At 40.3% G+C, this 25,166-nt stretch overlaps 1 protein-coding gene across 17 annotated transcripts in view; it reads left to right on the top strand.

Annotated features, from left to right (window-relative positions):
- PLCB4 (phospholipase C beta 4) overlaps window positions 1–25,166 on the top strand; it is a 413,770-nt gene that overhangs the window by 147,960 nt on the left and 240,644 nt on the right. For 15 of the 17 annotated variants that reach the window (XM_055266705.2, XM_055266699.2, XM_055266709.2 and 12 more), the window contains one exon: window positions 1,120–1,182. The gene's annotated coding sequence lies outside the window, so the exon portion shown is untranslated. Of the gene's footprint in view, window positions 1–1,119; window positions 1,183–5,063; window positions 5,172–14,966; window positions 15,027–25,166 lie in introns of those variants that run through there. The other 2 variants (XM_063633994.1, XM_063633995.1) reach the window with 2 other exon arrangements.

Here is a 25,166-nt window from a genome sequence, read left to right as displayed (position 1 = left end):
GCTGGAGTGCAGTGGCGCCATCTCAGCTCACTGCAAGCTCCGCCTCCCAGGTTCACGCCATTCTCCTTCCTCAGCCTCCCAAGTAGTTGGGACTACAGGCGCCTGCCACCATGCCCGGCTAATGTTTTGTATTTTTAGTAGAGATGGGGTTTCACCGTGTTAGCCAGGATGGTCTTGATCTCCTGACCTCGTGATCCGCCTGCCTGGGCCTCCCAAAGTGCTGGGATTACAGGCGTGAGCCACCGCGCCCGGCCTGAGATGGAGTTTTACTCCGTTGCCCAGGCTGGAGTGCAGTGGCATGATCTTTGCTCACTGCAGCCTCTGCCTCCTGGATTCAAGTGATTCTCTTGCCTCAGCCTCCTGAGTAGCTAGGATTACAGGCACATACCACCACACCTGGCTAATTTTTGTACTTTTTGTAGATATGGGGCTTCACCATGTTGGCCAGGCTGGTCTTGAACTCCACTCCCGAGGCAAGTGATCTGCTTGCCTCGGCCTCCCAAAGTGTTGGGATTATAGGCGTGAGCCACTGCACCTGGCCACTTTTGTGTACTTCTGACACCACCTGGAACTTTTCCTCCCACTCCACCTTGAAAAGATCCTGAAATCTAGATTTCAGCCAAATCAGAAATCCAATGTCAAATCCAGAATCAACATAAACAACTTACTAACAAAGACAATACGGAAACAGCCATAAAAAATGACTCTCTTTGCAGATAGATGTAATTCTGTTATAAAAAGAGTTTTCTCCAATTACAGTTCATCTAAGGACATTATGCTGCTAATCAGGAAAAGATAATTATATTTACTTTGAGAAGGTTTTAGATAGCCTTATTGTTCTATTGCTGCTTAATTATTTTAATAGATTAAGAGGCTGAGTAGGATATTAGCAGCATTGTAGAGACAGTGTATAAGTTCTGTTGGCTGAGTGTAGCAGTAATAATTCTGATATGATGACTGTGTGTCTGTGTCATTTGTTTGCAACTTACGCCACTATTTTTTTTTGTTTTTCTGATGTTTTTAAATTTACATTAGATTCTGATTTTGAAGTGCAAAGGACTGTTTTTCTCCATGAAAACTCTAAAATTCCTTTACATTGATTTGTCTTGTCTGTTTCAGAGGACAGTGCTGCTGTGAGTTTGACGAAGTGGACATCACCTGCAGTCGGTCCAGAGCTGCCCGGTGAGTACTTTACAGCCTGTGTGGAGAGTCTTTGGTTGTAGGTTTCTAGAACTTTCAGTCTGTAAGATGAATCCCTTCATTCTGGCTGATGCTGCTTCTGAAATGTCTCTCAAAACTGATTCACAGACATCTTCCTTGATGCGGCAGAGCATTAAGCAGGATCTCCCAGCACTTTCTAGGTTCAAGTTTATTAATTTCACTGCTAACCTTGGGCACTTTACCCTTTGCTAGATTTTCTACTTGCTCTCTGCGATAGTGTTGCCCGCATTTAGTAAGCATCCCATGTTTTTGAAGTGATCATTATCTACAGTTCTTTCTGGGGAGAAATGTTTATGTGACTTGTTTTCAGTCCTGTGCAGATTTTGCTTAAGAAGATTCCCACTGATGTGAAAAATCACAACTGTGCACATTATCAGCAAAAATCCTCCATTTTGGGGGAACTACCAGGGGATGATGTAAATAAATTCTTCCAGTGCTCCCCTAACGGTTCATTTTACAAACCTTTAAAGAAACGCAAAAAGGAGAACTGGAAATATCTTTATATGGCCGATTTGTTTTATTTATAAACTGTAACTTGCCAATACTTGTATTCCAGAGCCAGAATCCTAGTGAATATGAGACATGTTCTTTTATAATCCCTTGATCAAATTGCTGTTTATTTGTTTATTTATTTTTGAGACAGAATTCTCGCTCTGTCACCCAGGCTGGAGTTCAGTGTCGCAATCTCGGCTCACTGCAACCTCTGCTTCCTGGGTTCAAGAGATTCTCCTGCCTCCATCTCCTGAGTAGCATTACAGGTGCATGCCACCACGCCTGGCTAATTTTTGTATTTTTAGTAGAGATGGAGTTTCACCATGTTGGTCAGGCTGGTCTCAAACTCCTGACTTTGTGATCTGCCCGCCTCGGCCTCCCGAAGTGCTGGGATTATGGGTATGAACCACCAAACTTGGCTCAAATTGCTATTTTTTTTTTTTTTTTTTGAGATGGAGTCTCGCACTGTCACCCAGGCTGGAGTGCAGTGGTGCGATCTCGGCTCACTGCAAGCTCTGCCTCCCAGGTTCACGCCATTCTCCTGCCTCAGCCTCCCGAGTAGCTGGGACTACAGGCGCCCGCCACCACACCCAGCTAATTTTTTTGTGTGTTTTTAGTAGAGATGGGGTTTCACCGTGTTAACCAGGATGGTCTTGCTCTGCTGACCTCATGATTCGCCCGCCTCGGCCTCCCAAAGTGCTGGAATTACAGGCGTGAGCCACCGCGCCCGGCCCAAATTGCTATTTTTAAATTGCTGTTACAAGTAAAGCATTTGGATTATGTATCATTTCTTACCTTCAGGAACAAAAGGTCATTTTATAGTAATCGCCTGAACCAGCAACTTTCTTGTTTCTCCAAATAGGTCCTCCTGGAGGATCTGTTCCTCTGGGCTGTTGGCATTTAATGGCAGAGTTTTTTCCTCCAGCGTCTTGCATATCATGTGAGACACTTCATTATCTTCTGGCAGTGCCTGTGGCTGATTTTCTTCCGGCCTTTCCGTGAGGGGAAGGAAGAATCGCACAACCTGACACTTCTCTAAGTGATCAGTGTTTAATGATGACAAGAGATATCCAGAAAGTAGATTTATTATTGAATGTTCCTATCTATTTTTAGTCAAGTGCACTATCTTTTACTACTCCCCAAGGATGACTCATAAACCATCTCTTAGTAGGCAAAGAAGAGTTGGGGAGTAGGAGGGACTGAATAATTCTCTAGGGACTTTAAATCAGTGTGGACACATCATCTGCTTTTCACTCCATCACATTAATCTGGACTATCCACTTTCTCTGTATAAGAGTTGTATTATCCTTAAATAGGTCATTTTTCGTCAGCTGTATTTATAAATGGTTCCTGTGAGGAATTATGTGCTTAGTGAATATAAACACTTGATTCAAGAGTCCAAAAAAAGAACCCCAACAGAGCTCAGAAGTTTTGTTAAATATTTAAGTTCAAAGAAGAAATTCCTCTACATTAAGGGGTATAAATGCCATGCATTTAATTTTACAAAGGCTTGGCCGGGCGCAATGCCTCACGCCTGCAATCCCAGCACTTTGGGAGGCCGAGGCGGGTGGATCACGAGGTCAGGAGATCGAGACCATCCTGGCTAACACAGTGAAACCCCGTCTCTACTACAAATACAAAAAAATTAGCCGGGCGTGGTGGCGGGCGCCTGTAGTCCCAGCTACTCAGAGAGGCTGAGGCAGGAGAATGGCGTGAACCCGGGAGGCAGAGCTTGCAGTGAGCCGAGATGGCACCACTGCACTCCAGCCTGGGCGACAGAGGGAGACTCCGTCGCAAAAACAAACAAACAAACAAACAAAAAACAAATTTTACAAAGGCTTTGGATGGCTCCAGGTCTTGGGGCTGAAACACAGTACATGGGCAGTGTACTCTCGTTCTCACCCAACAGGACCTGATTAGACTTGGAGCCCCAGATGTCACCTGGTGGTTGGTTGCTTATGTTAGTCTTGCCTTCCTTCCAGAGAATTCTTCCATATGTCCCTCCATCGTCTCCTAAAAATAAAACCATTTGGCCTCTACTCTAGCATCATTCACTTGCTACAAATCTCGAATTGTGAGTTGTTTTTTAAAACACTGAACTAAAATCTGATTCCTCTATAATATCTTCCCATACTCAAAATTGGAAACATCTAAACTCTGGAACCTGAGCATTTCTGGAATTGTCTTGAAATGCCTGCTTTACTTCCCCATACTTCCAACAGTGAGCAGCTCTGACTCTATGTTAGTCTAAATGTATTTTTTAAGGCCTATTTATATGCAGAGTAGGCATTCAGAATATGTTCTTATTCCTATAAAGGCAAAAGGTATATTTTGGATCTTGCTTATATGTCACATTCAATTTAGCTTTTTTTTTAAAAAAAACAAAAAAAAACAGTGTTGGTCAATAAACTCCTAAAATAGAAAATATTTATTTAGAGAACAAAATGACTGTTTTTGGATGAATTATCCTCACCCTTGTGTTAAGTGAGCTTTGCACTGGGAGCTTTAGATTGGCTCTTGCTGAAGGGGAATACCTTAGTTTAGTCCAGTCAAAAGCTGCTTTCAAGTTTCAGGAAAAGAAAGTAAACAACCCTTGATAACTTCTCCCCTGTGGTATTTTAGTTTGGAAGATACACTGTTCTTTTGAAAAACCTACCCTAATGTTGGAGGTGCTTTCTTCCTTTTAAATTGTTTTAATTAAATACTCATTATAGACCAGGCACGGTGGCTCACGCCACCCAGCATTTTGGGAGGCCGAGGCGTGTGGATCACCTCAAGTCAGGAGTTCCAGACCAGCCTGGCCAACATGGTCAAACTCCGTCTCTACTAAAAATACAAAAAAAATTAGCTGGGCATGGTGGCACATGCCTGTAATCCCAGCTATTCGAGAGGCTGAGACAGGAAAATCGCTTCAACCCAGGAGGCGGAGGTTTGCAGTGAGCCAAGACTGCGCCACTGTACCCCAGCCTGGGTGACAGATGAGACTCTGTCTCAAAAAGTATTTATATTAATTATATACAGAATTTATAACATTAGTGTTAGGTATGCAGCTCACCAAACTTAATGTTGACTTTTCTTTCATTTCGCCTCTACTTTAGAGCCTTACTCATTGTGCTGTCTTCTCTTACACCTTGGAGACATAGATATGTTGTACCAGCTATTAGCATATTTTTTTCTTGATCTAAGATCTATGGCCTAAGGTTGCTGCAGTGCTGTATAGGAATGAGGATGCTTCTTATTACCCTGTAAATACTTTAGTTATTTCGAACTCTTGAGGGTTACAGAAGCTCTTATCCATGGTACAACAATAGCAAGCACAAAAACCTGTGGTTTCTTTCATATTTTCTTAGAGCACATTCGTGCATGCCAAGAGTCGTGAGATGAGCGCTCCAGAAGCAGACTGAGAAGAGGATTTCTGCACAAGTGGTTTATCAAGGCAGGGCTCCCAGGAGAAACTAGTGAGTGGGGGAAGGGAAGGGAAAGGGAAGAAGCCAAGCAGGGGAATGATTCAAGCAATGTGCCTGCCCCAGCCTGATCCTGGGGGCAGAGTTGGGGGGTGCAGTGGGCAGCTCTGGAACATAATTGCTCCCTAGAGTCTGTTCCACATCAAGGCAATGGAGCTGGGCTTTTCCACTCCTGCATCAGTCACTGTCTGTGGGCAGGTAAGAGAGGGGTATAAACTTCCAAGCACCTCTGCTCTCTTCATCTGCAGGTGAAGCAGCTTCGGTGGTTGAAGAGGGTTTTTCTTAAGAAATGTTGGTACCATCCCTTAGCAGCAAAGCACACAAAAGCTGGGAAAGGGCACACAAGACCATTAAAGGGACCCAGTGTTATCTGGGCAGGACACTAGAGTGTCTGCTTTACCAATCCACATTCCATCTTCCTCCCTTCCTCACTCCTGCGGGCACATTTTTAATCCTTAGCCCATTTCCTGGTGTAGGTTAAGCACTTTCAGAGGCTGCATAGAATTCTTTTTCCTCCTCTGAGAATGGAGTGAGCCACTGCTTCAAAGAGCTAAGTCCTAAAGTAATTGCAGTGTTGGGAGACACCTAGGTAATTTTCAGTGAGTAGAATTTCTACATATATTAGAGTTTTAGAAATAGAAAACTTGACATTTCAAAGCTTTCCTTGGTAAAATCATGGATAATGATTTCAGTGCCCTGCAAGAAGAGGTGAGGATGTCATGTGATTGTATGATTGGAGATTATTCTTACTAGAAACATTTCCAAGCACACAGGTTAACTTTATTATTCTTCATTCTCATCTATTTTAGCCATCCTTTATTTTATTTCCTAATAGTTCACCTTTGCCTTTGAAAGTATTTTCTTTTCATAAGCCTTTAAGGGAAATATATAGTGTTTCTTGGGCACCTTCTATTTTTTATTTTATTTATTTTATTTTGTTTTGTTTTATTTTATTTTATTTTATTTTGATGGGGTCTGGTTCTGTTGCCTAGGCTGGAGTGCAGTGTCTTGACATAGCTCACTGCAGCCTGGAACTCCTGGGCTCAAGTTATCCTCCTGCCTCAGCCTCCTAAGAAGCTGGGACTACAAGTATGCACTACCATACCTGGCTAATTTGTAAAATTTTTTTTGTAGAGATGGGGTCTAGCTATGTTGACGAGGCTGGTGTGGAATTCCTGGCCTCAAGTGATCCTTCCAACTTAGCCTTCCAAAGCGCCAGGATGACAGGCATGAGCTGCTGTACCCAGCCCTCTTGGGTGCCTTCGATTCAGTGTAGCACAAAATTTCATGATTGTTCACCTGATGTCCTAGACCAGCCAACACTGTCCAATAGAAATATTGTGTGAACAACATAGAACATTTTGAATTTTCTTGTAGCCTCATTAAGACAGCAAAAAGAAAAAGGTTACAGCAACCTAAATTGGAGGCTGGAATGTCCAAAATCGCAGGTGAAATTAATTTTAGTTACATAGTTAACTTAGCATATCCAAATAATTATTTCAACATTTAATCAATGTAAACATTATGGAGGTTTTACCTTTTTTTGTCTACTGAATATTTTTTACTTAAAAAAGCTCTCAAGACTAACCATATTTCAGTGCTCAAAAGCAACATTTGGCTCGTGGTACCATATCGGCCAGTGCAACTTTAGAATATTAGAGAGAAACTCTGGTAAAAGGCCTTATTCTCTTTGAATAAGACTCTTAGTCAGTGCTCCTGAATCTCCCAGCGTGGTAACACTACTCAGGAAGGAAATGAGGCAGCACCGTGGTTCAGACAGAGTGAGCTGATCTGTCCTTGAGGTGCTATTGCTACTTCCATTTTTGGATTTAGTGCCCTGTTGTACATGAATTAGGATGAAAACATTTAGGTTTGGCAGCTCAGATGTCACTGATAACCTTCAAAGGTCACTTTTAGAAGATAGTGGGCCTTGTATGGAGGGTAGAAAGTAGAAAAATTTTAAAGAGGAAAGGGAGGGAATTTCAGTGGGAAAAAAATCTGTATATGTATATAGTGTGTTTTGGGGGAGGATTCTAGAAAAGTTTGGGTATAATACTTTTATGCAAACTCATGGGGCTGGAGTGTTACATATACAATGAGAAAGGTATAGTTAGTGGCCAAACTGATACCAGACTCAAAGAGTCAAATTTTGCAGTACATGAAATGAGATATTACTATGATATAGTGTATATGTTAGGACCTATTCTGTTATTTATTGTTGTGTAAGAAGTCACTTGAAGATACCGTGGCGATGATGAGCATTTTATCATGTGTTTTTTGGCTGCATAGATGTCTTCTTTTGAGAAGTGTCTGTTCATGTCCTTCGCCCACTTTTTGATGGGGTTGTTTGTTTTTTTCTTGTAAATTTGTTTGAGTTCATTGTAGATTCTGGATATTAGCCCTTTGTCAGATGAGTAGATTGCAAAAATTTTCTCCCATTCTGTAGGTTGCCTGTTCACTCTAATGGTAGTTTCTTTTGCTGTGCAGAAGCTCTTTAGTTTAATTAGAGAAATAGGAACACTTTTACACTGTTGGTGAGACTGTAAACTAGTTCAACCATTGTGGAAGTCAGTGTGGTGATTCCTCAGGGATCTAGAACTAGAAATACCATTTGACTCAGCCATCCCATTACTGGGTATATACCCAAAGGACTATAAATCATGCTGCTGTAAAGACACATGCACACGTATGTTTATTGCAGCACTATTCACAATAGCAAAGACTTGGAACCAACCCAAATGTCCAACAACGATAGACTGGATTAAGAAAATGTGGCACATATACACCATGGAATACTATGCAGCCATAAAAAATGATGAGTTCATGTCCTTTGTAGGGACATGGATGAAACTGGAAACCATCATTCTCAGTAAACTATCACAAGGACAAAAAACCAAGCACCGCATGTTCTCACTCATAGGTGGGAATTGAACAATGAGAACTCATGGACACAGGAAGGGGAACATCACACTCTGGGGACTGTTGTGGGTTGGGGGGAGGGGGGAGGGACAGCATTAGGAGATATACCTAATGCTAAATGAAGAGTTAATGGGTGCAGCAAAACAACAAGGCTCATGGATACATATGTAACAAACCTGCACATTGTGCACATGTACCCTAAAACCTAAAGTATAATAAAAAAAAATATTCTAAAAAAAAAAGAAGATACAGTGGCTGCAAACAACAGCAGTCATCTTTTTCCTCTCACTTTTTCTGTGGTCAGGAGTTAGGGAAGGGCCCGGCTGTGCATTTCTGGCTTGGGTTCTCTCATGCAGTTGCAGTCAGGTGGCAGCTGACACTGGAAGAGCAGGCAGCTGGTATGGCTCAGCATTTCTTCTTCCTCACCCAGTCTCATGTGGTCTTTTCTATGTGGTCTGTCTTCATGGGCAGCTTTATTCTCATAGCATGGCAGCTTCAGAGCAGGAGGACAGCCTGCCTGGGCTTCAGTGTGATTATTCTGTCCAACCAGGTGGAAGCAGCATTGCTTTATGACTTGGCCTTGGAAGTCATGCATGGTCACGTCTGTCACATTACAGTAGTCCTCTCTTATCTGTAGGGGTTACGTCCCAAGATCCACAGTAGATGCTTGAAACTGTTAAATACTGAATTTTATATATGTTATGTTTTTTCTATCTGATAATCAAGATAACTACTAGTGGCCAATGAGTGGGTAGCTAGAGTGTACAGCATGGATAAGCTAGACAAAAGGATGCTTCTGGATGTGAGAGATTGCATCGTGTTCCTCAGAATGGGATATAATTTAAAGCTTATGAATTATCTTGGGAATCTTCCATTTCGTATTTTTGGACTGTGGTTGACCTTGGGTACCTGAAATTATGGAAAGCAAAATGGCACCTGCCCAGTTTCAAAGGGAAGAGACTTACGAGTTCAACTCTCAGAGACAGGAGTGTCGAAGTCACAATGTGCGAAGATAATGTTGCAGCTATTTTTGGGCAATATCATCTGCCTCAGGGACCCTCTCCATTGCCACTCCTGTACCCATCTTGCTCTCTTGAGCTATGCTCTGGGAGCACTGTGGTATGAACACAGCTTTCATTCCCGGGCACCCTTCTATACAGTGGCTCTCTCTTCTCTCCTTACCCAGTAAGCTGGACTGGGCAGCCCTTAACAAAATGTAAAGTCTTCTGCTTAGGCACTAAATGGCCAACCCTGGCCCTCCGTTTATTTTTCATTATCTTTCCTTCTTTATTGTTAGAGGCCTTCCCAAGCAGTGGGCAAACAGCAACCCCAGCTGTTCTCCTCTCATTTTTTAATTTGTGGAGGAATTGAGATAGAGGAGAGAGAAAGAGCAAAAACAAAAAGAAGGAAGAATTTTCTAACCCCTTACTGGTCTTACTGAAAAGACTTGTCTTACCTTTTCCACCTAAGGATGTCATCTCCAGAAGACAGAATTCTTCGGTTTGGCCAACTGCCAGGTTTTTCTCACCATCTTTCCATTTCTAGGTTGATTCCCCTTCGCTCTGTCTCTTGCTGTCCCTGGCCAACTGGGTTTCTCTTCCCAAGGTGATTAGAAGGAAAGAGGAAAAGCATGGAGCCAACACCATGACCTTTGAGAGAGAACTTTCTTAACAGTTGCTAAGCTCAACATTCTACCAAATACTGTTCCCCCTGGTTTTCATAGGAAAATCCCTCTCCTTTGCCAGAATCTCATCTTTACCTCAACATGGGCTCTGAAACTAGGTGCATAGTGAGCATTGACTTGCTTTCTTTTCCCTCCTTTGTTTTGTGAAGTCATACTTTCAACTGGAAAAGATTGAAATGCCAGCTACGTAAGAGTTTAGGTGAAGCATGCCGAGTTCTGCAACTTATTTACTATGAAATGGATTCAAAAAAGCTGATGGATGGATAGACCCACGAATGAAGGGCTAGATATTCAAAAAAACTAATAGCATAAAGTGTTCATTGTAGAATCTAGCTGGTAAGTATATGGGTATACTACCCATATATATCACATAGTATATACTTATGCTGTATAAATATGCATAATATTAATTTTTTTTCAACTTTTTAAAAGAAAATGTTAGAGAAGAGAAGCATTAACCATAAATGATAGTAGTGGGATACATTTGAAAACAAAATGTTCATTTTCTACTTAACAAATGCTTAAGGCTTGTCCTGGTTTTCAGTTGAACTTTTTAAAAGGTTGTATTAACATTGTTAATTGTTCTACCTTCAGTTTACCTTCAAGGTTTAAGGCAGCTGGAAAAGATCTAACAGCTCAGTCTAGAAAGATAGTCTAAAATTCTAGCCGTTGCCCTTAGATTTTGTAGTTTCTTTGAGCTTGTCACATATTGCTTGTGAGTATGCTATTGAAGTCATTGTATTACGGTTGTTTTTCTTTGTCATTTCCTGAGGGCCTTTGTGGTGGCAACAGTAAGAACTTCTTATTCCAAAGATAGGATTTCTTGTTTCCTCACCTGTTCCACACACTCCCATGTTAAATTGGGCATTCTGAATCTTTTCCAGAACTGAAATATGGATTTTTCCCCCTACATTGGGCATGTTTGCTTTGTTTTATCTGCTTCTATAAGAGAGAGGGGACAATATAAATCCAATTCAGCTCCCTGGATTATTTTTTGATATATCAATAAAATGTTTAAAGTCATTGGAAATTGTTGCATTTGAAAAGTTCTTGACTATTATACTTTTCTGAAATGAAAAGAAGAGCAGGCATCTTGTCTTTGCTGTCCTCAGGTGAGAAAGGGCAGCTTGCTGAGGACTGAAGACTAAAATAAACCCTTCCAGGAAAGGAACCGGCTGGTGACCTTGGGCTGCAACCACCTTGCAGATCAGCTGCTTCATTCCTTTCCATATTTTGTGGCCTATGGGGGGAATCTTCCTGTCACAAAAGCAGGAAGAGAGCAGTTTGAGGAAGACTCCAGAGGCACTGCTGGTAAAAGTGCTGATGTGATCTCCTGACCCTTTCCGTATGGCTGGAGGACTGGTGGTTTTACAGTGACTGTTCAGGTAGCTGGGAGGAAGCAATCCTCCTGTGAAAAATAAGCTGTAAGAAACTGTTGCAACAGTTGTATTTTTTTATACTCCCCACGTAATAATAAAGCGGTCTAGAATTTGGATAGATGCTGTCACATTTTTGCATTGGAGATGTGTTAAAGGGCCCATACCGAGCTAATAGAAAAATAGAAGTTAACCCACTCTTCTGAGCAAGTAGAAGTTTATTGAAAAACTGAATGATGGCTCTTGGTGATTTTTAAATTTTTCACCTGGCTGGATACATCACAGTATGGTGGGAAGAATGTGAGCTCTGAAATCTGGAACCTGGGTTGTCCCATCTGTAAAATGAGCACAGTATCACCTTTTTCATTGGTTTTGGAGGTATTGACAGGGAGATGGTGAATATATAGGACTTTTCTTATTGCAGATACTCAGAATCTTCATCCCCATTTTCCTTCCTTTCCTATAGATGCTGATATTATAAAACAAGACTGTTTCATGAGGCTCAGAACTAATTTCTAGTGAATTCACTTATTCCTCCTCCTCTGTGGGCTTCTGCTCTTTCTTCTATACAGGTAGAAAGGAATTAAGAGTCTGCAAGGCACTGATGTTGAGGAGCTCAGGGTATCACATTATTCTCACTTTGGGACTCTTTTCCTGCCTAATAGTGCTCTGCCCCTGGGGCTTTACACAGTGACATTTCTGTGGATTCTAATCATTTTACCTTCCCATTAGCAACAGCAAGTGTTCTGATTTCTTCCCATCCTCACCAACACTTATTTTGTTTGTTTGTTTGTTTTTTTAAATTAGAGCTTTCTTAGTAGGTATGAAATGGTACGTCCTTGTGGTTTTGCTTTATATTCCCTAATGACTGATGCTATTGTTCATCTTTTCACTTGCTTGCTGATCATTTATATCTCTTCTCTGCCCTTTGCCCATTTTTTAAGTGGGTTGTCTGCTTTTTTGATATTGTTGAATTAGTTGTAAGAGTTTTTTTTTTATATGTACTGGGCACTTGATCCTTTTCAGATATATGACTTGAAGATATTTTCTCCCATTCTGTAGGCTGTCTTTTCATTTTCTTGATAACATCTTTTGATACACAAAAGTTTTTAATTTTGACAGTCAAATGTATCTATTTTTTCTTTTCCTCCCACTTGTCATATGTAAGATCCCTTCATATTTTGTTGTTATATTTAAGAATCCAAGTTTACGAAGAGTTACCCTAAGATTTACACCCTGTGTTTTCTTCTATCAGTTTTATGATTTTTAGCTCTTATATTTAAGTCATAGAGCCATCCTGAATGTGATGTAAGGTAGGGGTCTAATTTCATTCATTTGCATGTAGATATCCAGTTGCCTCAGCACTATTTATTGAAGAGACTATTCTTTCCAAGATTGAATCATCTTGGCACCCTTGTCAGGAGTCTATTGGCTGTAGATTTGTGGGTTTATTTCTTGATTCTCAATTCCATTGCATTTTTCTATATGCCTATACTTATGTCAGTGACACACTGTTTTTATTACTGTGTCTTTTGTAGTAAGTTTTGAATTCAGGCAATGTGAGTCCTCTAGCTTTGTTCTTTTCCATTATTATTTTGGCTACTTGGTGCTCCTCTTGAAGGAAGAGTTTTATTTTATAAATAAAAGTGTAATACTTTTATTATTGTTTCGTCCTGCAGTGATTTTTCAACTATGGTATTATAGCTCAGGAGAAAGCAGCAACTCCAGTAAATAATCATGTGATTGCATATGGGGTTATTATAGGCATGCTACAATCCAAGGACTTCTCTTACTTAAAGTTTTACATTCTAGAAGCCCTGGAAACCTTGATGAGAACTGCATCAGTGGTATTCAAAGCAAAGCCAGTGCACAGACTGCTAAGTTAAAGCTACTTGTTAGAATTCCAAGGGGCTATATTCCAGCAGCCTTTTGGAAAAGAGCAAATGTATGAGTTTCTCATTTGCAGTGATAACTAGACACTGTCCTGATTTATGCATATGTTTGCCTGTACTAGTTATTGCCTTCAATTATAGAAGCAATTTTGAAAACAACTTTCTCTTATGTAAAAGAAAGCTGTGATACAGGCATCAAAATGAGGAAAAAAATCAGAATTGTGATGAGAGAGAGTAAGGAAGAAGGCAGGTGATTTTGCTGGGATGAGTCACATTTGTTGCCAGTATGTTTGACCTCTAGACCATTCCTTTTTGAATAGACGAGACTATGTAGGATTTTCCTTTTGGAAAGAACTTTTAGCTGTGAATCCTCAGCAACTACTCTTTAAGCACTTCCAGATAGTCTTTAAAGTCCTCATCTAATGGAAGCTGAGAGATTGTTCCTGGGGGTTAGGGGGTGGAGATAGAAAACTGCTTTAACTACTGGATACCTTGACAATGGGAAGCTATAAGAAGGAGACACATGTGTTTTTCAGCTGACCCTCATCAAAATACAATTAGAAATAGGTACATATGTGTGTTTATGTGTATATGTGTGTTTATGTGTGTATGTAGTAGACACTGGTGAGCCTAGAGCACTAAGTGAAACACTTCAGTAACTATAATGGGAGAACTTCTTGGATTAGACAAACTAAAGGAGGAAGGAAGAAATGGGCTAGGGCAGAAGGCCCAGGGCCATCTTCGTGGGTAGAGAAGGTTGACTTCTGGGACCATGCAGAGCCTCCTAAAGCTGAGATGGAGAGAATGCTGAGAAGCAGATTCCTAAGAGGCAGCTGATATCAACAGGCCTCACTCAGGGGCCAGCCAGAACTCACCACTAAGGTCCTTGGTCTTCATGGTTTGGCAGGAGCTTTTGGCATCGCTGTGAGGATAACATTCTCATCTGGTGTAAACAACAAAATAAAACAAACCCCATGCTCTTAGAGAGTGCCTAAGACATTGTGAGTGTTTAATAAATGATAGCTATTATTTTTGTTTAATATACAAAAAGAGTGGTTCTTAAAGGTCATCCCATAAAGCAGCCTTTTTTTAAGGATCTCCAGAGGAAGTGTGGACTACAGTCTCCTGTCTGATTCATCCACTGTGAGAGTTTGTTTCCCTACAGGAGTGGAAGGACTAGCAACAGTAAAATCGCATTAAACGGGTACAGAATGAAGCTCCTTTCAGTGGATGTGTGCTTTCAGATCTATCATAAGTGTGAATAGTTGTCATTTTTTAGCCACTAAAATTGATTCAGAAATTCTGCAAACAAAGGAAGGATTTTAGGATGCAGTGCAGCCAGCAAAAGGCCACACGTCTCCTGCTTGTGCTCATTGCCTTTCACAGAGGTTATTGTGCAGTATGGAAGGTCAGTAACCAAAATGCATGCTGCAGGGAGAAATACCAAACTGTCAACAGGGATTCCCTCTCAAGGTTCCATTGGAGGTGGAAGTTTTACCTCTTTATTTTATGTTTTCTCAAGATGTGGCAAACTTATTTTTTTTTAATTTGGTACCTTTTAACACATCTAAAAACAGTTTTTACAACAAATCTGGGTTCTTTGTGTTTAAAATTTGTTTCTTCAAATTTTAAGTTCAGGGGCACGTGTGCAGGATGTGCAGGTTTGTTACATAGATAAACATGTGCCATGGTGGTTTGCTGCACAAGTCATCCCATCACCTAGGTATTAAGCCCAGCATCCATGAGCTATTCTTCCTGATGCTCTCCTTCCCCCTACTCCCTGCCCCCTAACATTTTTTTTGAAGTTTAAAAAGGAATGATCAGAGTGATTATCAGGGAAAAAAGCTAGGAAATGTATTACACTTTTTTTTTCCACAGGTAATGAAAATGAACTAGGGCTGATAACAAAATACCATAGACTGGATGGCCTAAACCCACAGTTCTGGAGGCCAGAAGTCCAAGGTCAAGGTGTTGGCAGGTATGGTTTCTTCTGTGGCCTTTCTCCTTGGCTTGCAGATGGCTGCTTTCTCTCTTTGTCCTCACGTGGTGTTTGCTGTGTCCACTCACATTCCTGATGCCTCTTTTTTGTGTCCAAATGTCCGTTTCTTATAAAAACACCAATCACACTGGATTTGGGCCCACCCCAACAGCCTTATTCTAACTTAATCACCTCTTTAAAGATACAGCCAAATACAAATACAATCATGTTCTGAGGTACTTGGGGATTAAGGCTTCAACCTATGAAATTTGAGGGCAGTGGGGGATACAATTTCGTCCATAATAAGCAGTATAGGGGTAAAGGAGAACATAGATAAAGCAGGAACCAAGAACCAGAAAAGTGGGTCAAAGTTCAGGGCCATGAAGTTAAGAAAAAGTTTTAGGAGGGGAATCTGTAGACTGAAAATGACAAAGAAAGGATTTCCCTGACTGACCGGTGTCTCAGTTAGCTTTCACAAAATAACAGAATACCCTCAAAATTCAGTGGCTTAAAATAGTAGCCCCTCATTTAGCTCACAATTCAGTGGGTCAGCAATTTGGGCTGGCCTTAATTGAGAAGTTCTTTTGGTCTCCATTGGGTTGTCTTATGGGTCTCTGTTCAACTTCCAAGTATGCTGAGGGTTGGGTGGTGTAGGGTGGTCTTAGCTGGCATGGCTCATTTCTTCTCCATGTGTCTCTTGCCTTCCTGCAGAGTAGTTTGGGCTTGTTCACATGACAGCAGCAAAGTACCCAGAGTACGAGAGCAAAACCATGCCATAATTTTTGCCACAACTCTATTGGCCAAGGCAAGTCACAGGCCAGCCCAGAGATTCAAGGGCTGAGGAAATAGACCTTTTTAGGTGATGGCTTTAGGAGACAAGGATTATTTGACTGTGAAAGTCCCGTGGCCTATTATATTTTATATTAATAACAGACTTTGCTTATATTCATCTATCAGAAAATAATAATCTGGAAAGAAATTACAAGTGTATTTATTTATGGGTGGTAGTTCTTTATTCCCAAATTTGGAGACATAGTTTAATCAGAACATTTCTTACAACGTTGGTTGTCTTTTATTTTCCTGTGTTGCCTTGTCATCCAGAACACTGGGAGAGATCCTAGGAGAACTCTGGGTGATACTTCCCTTTTCTTCCCATATCCTACTTTCAATGAAGCCTCCATGGATGAGGTGGCCCAGGGGAAACCTCCAGCTATTATCTGGTGGGGTCAGGTCTTATGAAGCTTTTACAGGAGAAGTGGGTCTTTGGGGTCTTGTGTAGGGGGGTAACTTAAGAAAATTCAGCCGTAACACCTTATACAGGAGATTATGCTGCATATAAACCCTCTTGGAGAGAGCTGCCATCTTCTTGCTTAGTCCTTGGTATCCACATGGGGCTCTGTTAAGGGAGCCCCCCCGTCTAATCAGTTCAGGTGTTATATAAAAAATGATGTATATAGCAGTGCTCGTCAGCCTCGTTATGGGATAGTGCACTGAATTTCTATGAAGATGGGGAAGAACATATTAGCATTTTATAGGGCAGAGAGAGGAAACTTGTGTGTAGAGTCTGAAAATTTCAGTATTAAAGTTTTATATTTGGAAAGCAATCATAAAATTTTTAGTACATTTACATAAAAAACATCTTGGCAGATTCTTATATAGTTAAACATATACTAACCATGTGATTCCAGCAATTTTACTTCTAGGTTTTGCTTCCCAAGAGAATGAAAACTTACATCCACACAAAGACTTGTAAATGTATGTTCATAGCAGCTTTGGCCATAATAGCAAAAACTGGAAACAACCAATTATCCACCAATAGGTGATGGATAAAAAAGTTATGATGTATGCATGCAATGGAGTACTGCTTAGCAATAAAAAAGCAACAGGTCATTGATACAAACAACAACTTGGATGAACCTAAAAAATATTCTGCTGGGTGAAAGAGGCACCTCACAAAATACTAATGCTGTGTCATTTAATTTATAGAATGTTCTAGAAAAGGCAGATCTAATCCATAGTGATAGAAAGCAGATCAGTGGTTGCTTACATCTGGCACGTGTGTATTGAAGGAGGGTGATGACAAAAGAGTTCAAAGAAACTTTTGGGTTGATGGACAAGCCTCTAATATTTTGATTGTGATGCTAGTTAGCATAGATACATTTTATTGCATATAGCACATACCTTAATAAGTTTGGCAATTTGGGAGGAATTGCCCATGTTTCTTGTAAGACAAGACATCATAACCCTAGAACAATATAAAATCTTTATGATCATCAAAAGGGAACATGGGTTTGATTAAAGATTAAAGCTTTGATCTACCTTTAGTTTAGGGATTATTTATTTGTCTCTAAATTGTCTATTGTTGAAAACAGTGGGCAGGAATAAACAAGAAAACCATTCAGAGTCTCATCATATTATGTACCTGGCTCATGTGACTAAGCCAATATCTTCTAAATTAAAACCAAATTTTAGGAATTCTTCAACAGAAGTATGGAAACTTCACTTATTTAGTTGAATTATGGTAGCTACAGCTGGGTAACGTTTGTAGGTAATTTTCAACATTTGATGCAGTGCAAAGGACTAAAGATCAGGTTTATGGTTTATAGATCATATGTTTATGTCAATCAAATATTATTTCTTTGATGAAAACTGAGTGGTACAAGTAGGTACATTTTTATGTATGCTATGTGAGTTCTGGAAGAGACAAAAGTAAATAAGAACAGGAGAAAAATAGTCCCTTAGAATTATCAGAATAGTATTTCGGCTTATTCACTCTCTGATACTTTAAAAGATAAAGCTGAGAGAAAAAGTATGTTTGTAATATGTTTATTTGGGTTGAATGCTTGATGTAACTTAGCAAGAGAAGCTTCTTTGCTTTTAGCATCAAAGAGTTTATTAATTCCCAGATGTCATTCATTCCCTAGAGTGCTAGAGACAGTGATTTATATTGTCAAAGCCTGGCAATGCCAAAATGGAAGCAGATTTTGTTTTACTTCTTAAGCCAAATTATTGTCTAGTTGAAATGACTCAAATGTATCTCATTTTAGTTTCATTTTAATAATCTAAAAATGAGTTTCACATTTCATCTTCTAAATGTTTTAATGTTAAATGATAATGATGCTGACCTAAAAAAATTTTATGTTTCCCTCCTCATTAGTGTTTGCTAAATAGTCACTTTTTTGTATTTTTTTCTATCATTTGTTCATTCATTTAGCAAATATTTATTGAGCGTCTACCATGCACCAAGCACTGTTCTAAGCACTTGGAAGAGAGCAATGTACAAAGACACATCCCTGATCTCATTAAGCAACATTTTCTAATAGATGGAAATAGATAATAAAGAAGTAAACATGTGAAAGAACAGGATAATTTCATGTAGTGATAAACATTAAGAAAATAAAAGGAAGTGGTATGGTAGAGGCTACGGTAGGATAGATGATTCATTTGGATTTATGGTCAAAGAAGATTGTACTATGAAGGTGACGTTTGAGCTTAGATCCAAATGATGAAAAAGAGCCAGGAATGTGAAGAACTAAGAGTACAACTTTCTAGATGGAGGGAAGAGCAAGTAAGGTTGCTTGTAAGCAAGATTGCAAGTAAGTTTGAGAAGAACTTACGTTCAACTAACAGTGGCCAGTGGGGAGCAAGTGGTAGATTAAGTCAGAGGGGTAGACAGCAGTTAGATGCATGAGCACCTTTAGACCTTCGTAGAAAGGAGTTTTTAAAATTGTTGATGTTTCTTGTTTGTTGTTTGTTTGTTTTAAATGGAATGGGAATTTATTGATAGGCATGCTCTGATTTCTATTTTCGAAAATCACTGCTGCAGTGGAAAATGAATTGGGAGTGTACAGTTGGGGATAAATTGGAAGCAGAAAAGCCAGTTAGGTAGCTATTGGATTAACACAAGAATAAAGACTTATACCTAAGTGCTGGAGGTGGTGACGTAGAGAAAATAAGCAAGTTTGGGAACTATTTTCAAGGCACGTCAGTAGCAGATGAGTTGGATACAGATGGTGAGGTGAATAAAAAAAGGCACTGAGGATGACTCCCAGGGTGCCAGATTGAACAATAGGTAGGAAATTTACTGAGATGGAAAAGACTAGGGGAAAAATATGGATAAAAAAATCAAATGTTCTGCTTTAAACTTTAAAGCTTTATATGCTTATTGAGTGTTTGAGTGGAAATGGCAAGTAAGCAGTTGGATATATGAGACTGGAGCAGTCAGATCTATGAGAGCTGGGGATGCAGAAGTGACTAATGGAAATAGAGACGGCCTCTAAAGCTTTGGGGCCATCTATGATCACCTAGGAAGAGAAAATACATAGAGGTGGGTCACTCAAACATGTAGAGGTTAAGCAAACCAAAAAAGATCAGGATTGTGGACAAGTGGTGGGTGAGGTCAGGAAAAACTTGGAGAGTGTAGAATTACTGTCACTAAGAAGGAGAATGTTTCAAATAAGAGAGAGTAGTTCATTGGGTCAAATGCTGTCAAGATGATTGATGGAGTCAGAAAAGTGATGGTTGAATTTCAAAACCTGGAGATCATTGAGGACCTTGGCGAGAGGAAGGTAGAATCGTAATTTGACTGGCCTGAGGAGAAAGGAAGGTAAGGAACTGAAATCTTCATAGGTTGACACTTGTAAGATGTTGGGTTAGGGGTAATTTTATCACTGAAAAAGGGCATAGGAAAAAGAGGCTGGTTCTTTGAGGTTACTATATGACATAATCATTTTAGAGAGTGGAAGTGTAAATACCCGAAGAAGGGTTACTGGACAAAGCTTGAGTGTTCATTTGAGATTTGTCCTCATGCATTTAAAGTAAAGACCAGTTTGTTTGGCCATCAGTTTTTTCCAGCCAAACTCCATTACTGCAGTTGCTTATTAGAGAATGAAGTGTAACCATGTTTGGGGAATTAACAAAGCAAGTATTCTGGAAAGAGAATGAGGAAAGGGTTGTAAGATGTGATGGACAATGGAATATAGGATGGGTAAGAAGGAAAAGGACACCTGAGGACTGTGATGGATAATGAAAGTGTGGTAGGGTCAGTGGAGTGCAGGCCTCAGATTGGTCATTGATGGACTTGGAGTTCTAATAGAGAAGAGGACAATCATTGGGCAGGGAAGGGGTGCCTGCATCTGATTTTGAAAGGAAGTACAGTTGCTGGTGATGATGATGTCAAGCAAATGCACATAGGCATGGCTGACTGAAGTTGAATGGACAAATATACAATTGGAAGTTAAAAAGTCAAGGGTGTTGACCTCACCTTTGCTCCTGTTAGGCCATAAATGTTAAAATGTATTGATCCATAGTATTATAGAAAAGTGTATAATAGTGTCTAAGTTCCCTTTGACTGTAGTTGATGTAAACTGACTCTTTTTCTGCAGTGGACAACAAACTATACGTATTGTAGCCTCAGGCATTCAGAAAGACTGGTCTGTTTCCAAATCCCGCTTTCAAAAATCTCAGAGAAGACAATGACTCGCTCAGCATTGATCGTGAGGCCTCTGCAGGAGCAGTCAGCTCTGACTGGCAGAATTCTCAGATGTAGAAGTGGGTTGTTGGGCAGATAATCCTGTAAATGCCCCTTGCAGACACCAGCTGGTTTACATCAGTAAGTGAGTAAGAAAGGCTTGGGCAAGACACACTTCATGAACCAACTCTTATTGAAGAGGGATGAATGTAATTTAAGCTCCGCAGTCATTGTTTTTGGCATCTTCACGAGTGGTCTGGATTTTGTTATTAACTTACCTTTCCGGTTTAGCTCAGCAGGAAACTTAGCAAGCTGTGATTGTCTTTATCTATTCCAGGCCAGATATCTTTGTTGCCTAGATGCCTTGGCTTGTCTGTGATTTGTTTGTTTATAAGAGTTGTGTAAATCATAAGGGGATAGCTTATTGGATATTCAGGAAGTGAATGAACCCAGGTAACCTGATAAAGAAACAGGACATTCCCAATATGCAGGATCCCCCTTCAGGACTTTCCATGGTCACCATCCCTTCCCCAAGTGTAATCTCTTTCTTGACTTTTTATACCTTAGATTAATTTTGTCTCTTGATGTCTTTATGTTTGTACAGGAAAATCTGCTTATGGTAAGCGGGTACTCTGGCACAGATAAAACCAAGAATGTTTAAGTGACCTATAGGTTAGTGCTTCCTCCAAGGCCTGAAATCCTTGCTGCTCTCCACCCCTCCAACCCTGCTAATCCCTGCCTTCCAGAACAAGGAAGAATAACCTTCTAGCATAAAGAACTACTTTACCCTCAACGTCTGCTGGTAATTATGTAATGATATAAATTGATAGGACACAAGGTCTTTTCAGGCCTTTCTTTTTGTGTGTGTGTTTTTTTTTTGCAAATATGACTTCAGGAACATTCATATCAAGGGTCCTGCAGAGAAGAGCCTACTTAGACTGAGCCTAATTGCACAAGGCAGTGTCTAATCTTTCGTTTGTGTGTCTGTAATGGAGACCTCTCTCCTGATAATGGTAACAGGTGCTGATTTTTAAGTGCTCTCTGTCCTTCTGCAACAGATCAGTGCTGGGAGATGTCAGACACCAAGGCAGGGCTTTCCTGGACTCATTTTGGATTGATGCGAGAGGCACTTATTTCAGACAAGCGGTAGCATTCTACGTGAGTTTCTATGGAAACTAACAATGTCAGATGAGATCAACAGCTGAATGCTATTTCATCCAAAGGCAGCTTAGGTTACGTGATTTTGGATAAAAGTTGGCCTGTAAGAAACAAAGGAAAAGATCATTTCTTTCATGGGAACAGACAACTGAAACATGATTTACCCAGCCACATACAGATTACTCTTTTTACGTGTTGGCCACACAGGACATCATGACACCTATGTGATAGGTTTTATTCTAATTAATTCTCTAAATTATACCTTCATGATACTGTGTCACAGAAATACAGATTGTGGAATAATGTGACACTCTCCCACAGATCTTAAGAGAGAATGAATGAAAAAAAAAAAGACAATATAAGAATTTTTTTAAATGGGCTTTTCTGTATTATACTTTATTTTTCCTCACTTTTCTTCACTGTTTTATTTATTGTGGTATAATTCACATGTGGGAAAATGCACAAATCCTAGGTCAAGACTTTTCATATGTAATATACCCATATCACCACTTCTCAGATCAAGATGTGTGTGTGTGTGCATACGTATGTTTAAACGACTTATGTGCTTGTCACACACATCCACATCCCCCCACCCCCACCCCCATATATCCTAATCTTTATTAGCTGCAGCATGAGATAACCAAAGTGAAGTTATTGGAGGAAAGGTGGGTGATGAAGATTAGATTAAAGCAGCAATGGCCCTGAATGAAATGCTAAGGAGTTTGGACATTTTCTAGTAGGAGCTTGCTCCTCAAGGTATTGTCCAAGGACCAGCAGCATCACTGAGGAGCTTGTTAGAGATGCCAGATCTTGGGCTCCACCTGATCTACTGCCTCAGACTCTCTAGGATGAGGCTAAGCCATCTGTGTTTTCACAAACTTGCCAGGGATCTTTGTGCATACTCAAGTTTGAGAAGCATGACACTAGACCACAGCTCCTGAGAACATAAACCAGTAGTGCTGCCAAAGTTTGCACAAGAAAAGAGGAATTTTAAGTGATGTTAATAGATACTTTGCACAGAAGTGAAATGCTGAACCAAACACAGACACTTTTCTTTACCATGACATTCTCAGAACCCAGAGTATCCTGATATAGATTGTTAATCCCCTAAAAGGAGTTATAGTATGTAGTGCTATCCGAATTTTTTTTTGTGTGGAATCTTTTTTTTTTCTTTCTTAGTATTTTTTATAAGAACCAAGGGAGGAATTAATATTGCTTGGAACTTTGGAGACACACCATGGTGGGCAGTGACAAGGCAAAGAAAGCTTTTCATTAGGAGAGGAATGGAGTAGCATGATGAAAGCAATGCTCTGCGAATAATCCCGTAGAGGCATGCAAGTTTAGAAGATTGGCCTGGTTAGGGGATAGGGACTGTGAAAGAAGGAAATGATTAACTTGGACACCACTAGGGAGGCTCTGGAGATTTCCAGAGCAGCTGGAAAGAGAGCTCTGAGCAGCTGGATTAGAATGGTGATTCTGAGAAGTATGGAGGTGTGGCTGTTGTAGGAAGAACTAGGTGCCTATGGATAGAGTGCCAGCATATACTGTTTTAACATTGAACTCTGAAGGAGTTCTGTTGTCACTTCAATACAAGCAAACGTCTCATGGTCCATGAACGTGGTTTCGGAAAGAAGTAGTCCTTTGCCAACAGCATGAGATTACTGCCTGGTCAGTGGGTGCAGGCTGCTGCACAGGTGTGCACTGTGGAGGAGGAAATGGAGTTGACCCCCCGAGGGACACCTTATCCATATGTGGGTGTCATCCTTCAGCACAGCAGGAGCACTGGTGAACAGCATAGCCTCTGATTTCCAAATCCAGTCTTATCATTTGAGTCCTTTCTGAGATCATGCTGTCACCAGGCAAGGCCACCTTTCTGGGTGGCTGCTGTGTTGGCAGATTTTGATACTGCAATACCTGTGTCTGTGATTTTCCAGGGCGTAAAAGGAAAGTGGACATTGTTAACAGTTCCTCATGACTGAGGCTTTTAGTACAATTTTCCATGCTATAAATAAATGATGTTACTCGAAGACAATTAGGTTATATTTGAGAAACTTTCTGATTTGTATCAAAAAGTACCCTCCTGTGCCTCTGGATAGCCAACTGGGCTGGACCTATGTTGAATAATTATTCAGTTTGGAAAGTATAACATTTTAGATTTTTTTAATAAGAGTAATGTATGCACATGTAATGAGATAGATCAATTCCTGCACCCCCACTTAATTTTTTGGAGGAGATCCCTATAGCCGTTTCTGTTTTTAATTCTTATGGTGGTCATTGCTGTAATCTAAGTTAAATCTTCAGTCTTCCAGTACTCAGTTGATCAGTTTTAGTATTAGCTATTGACTTACTTAATGAATAAAGATTTATATAAACTACAATCTTGATTTTTTGATACTTACCTCACTATTTATAGTTCTTTCTGTGGCCCGTGTTAGTTTAAATGGCATTTTTCTGTTTCTTATTCCTCTAACATTTGAAGGTCTGTCTTGACTCCTTACCCTGTAAGATGGTGGTGTTTGCGCCACTATCCTCTCTTGAACTTTCTTCCTTCCACTCCCACTTCTTAACAGTCCTCTTTTACGTTGTCAAGTATCCAAGCATTTTCTTTGTCTTATTTTTTCATATCTTACATCATGATAGCTTTCCCACATCAGTATAGATTGCATTATAAACTGGATTTCAATGGATACATCCTGTAGGGGAGAAAAAGCAGTATCTTTTCCATACCCATCTCACGGTTCATGGCTAACACACCTATAACAAATACAGATTAGCAAGAGAAAAAGGTAACAAATTTATTTAACTAAACTTTCTGTGATACAGGAGTCTTCGGAAATGAATGCCCAAGTACCCAGGGAAAAACTGTATTTTTGTGGACAGTTGTGCTCAAGTATGATTGAAGGATGGAAGGGTACGCTATCATGGTATGTATTAGTCAGGGTTCTCTAGAGGGACAGAACTAACAGGATAGATGTATATATAAAGGGGAGTTTATTAAAGAGTATTGACTCACACAATCACACGATGAAGTCCCACAGTAGGCCATCTGCAAGCTAAGGAGCAAGGAAGCCAGAGTCTCAAAACCTCAAAAGTAGGGAAGCTGACAGTGCAGTCTTCAGTCTGTGGCCAAAGGCCTCAGAGCCCCTGGCAAACCACAGTGTAAGTCCAAGAGTCCAAAAGCTGAAGAACTTGGAGTCCAGTGTTCAAGGACAGAAAGCATCTAGCACAGGAGAAAGATGAAGGCTGGAAGACTCAGCAAGTCTGCTCTTCCATCTTCTCTTGCTGCTGTGCTGGCAGCTGATTAGATGGTGCCCGCCCAGATTGAGGGTGGGTCTGCCTCTCCCAGTCCACTGACTCAAATGTTAATCTCATTTGGCAAAACCCTCACAGACACACTGAGGAACAATACTTTGCATCCTTCAATCCAGTCAAGTTGACACTCAGTATTAACCATCACATAGTAATAAACTGGGGTGAACTCAGCAAGGCCTGTTTGTTCAGATTCTTCTTGG

This window comes from Symphalangus syndactylus, chromosome 24 (assembly GCF_028878055.3).
Source record: "Symphalangus syndactylus isolate Jambi chromosome 24, NHGRI_mSymSyn1-v2.1_pri, whole genome shotgun sequence".
Lineage (NCBI taxonomy): Eukaryota > Metazoa > Chordata > Mammalia > Primates > Hylobatidae > Symphalangus > Symphalangus syndactylus.
This window is presented reverse-complemented; position numbering and strand designations above follow the sequence as displayed.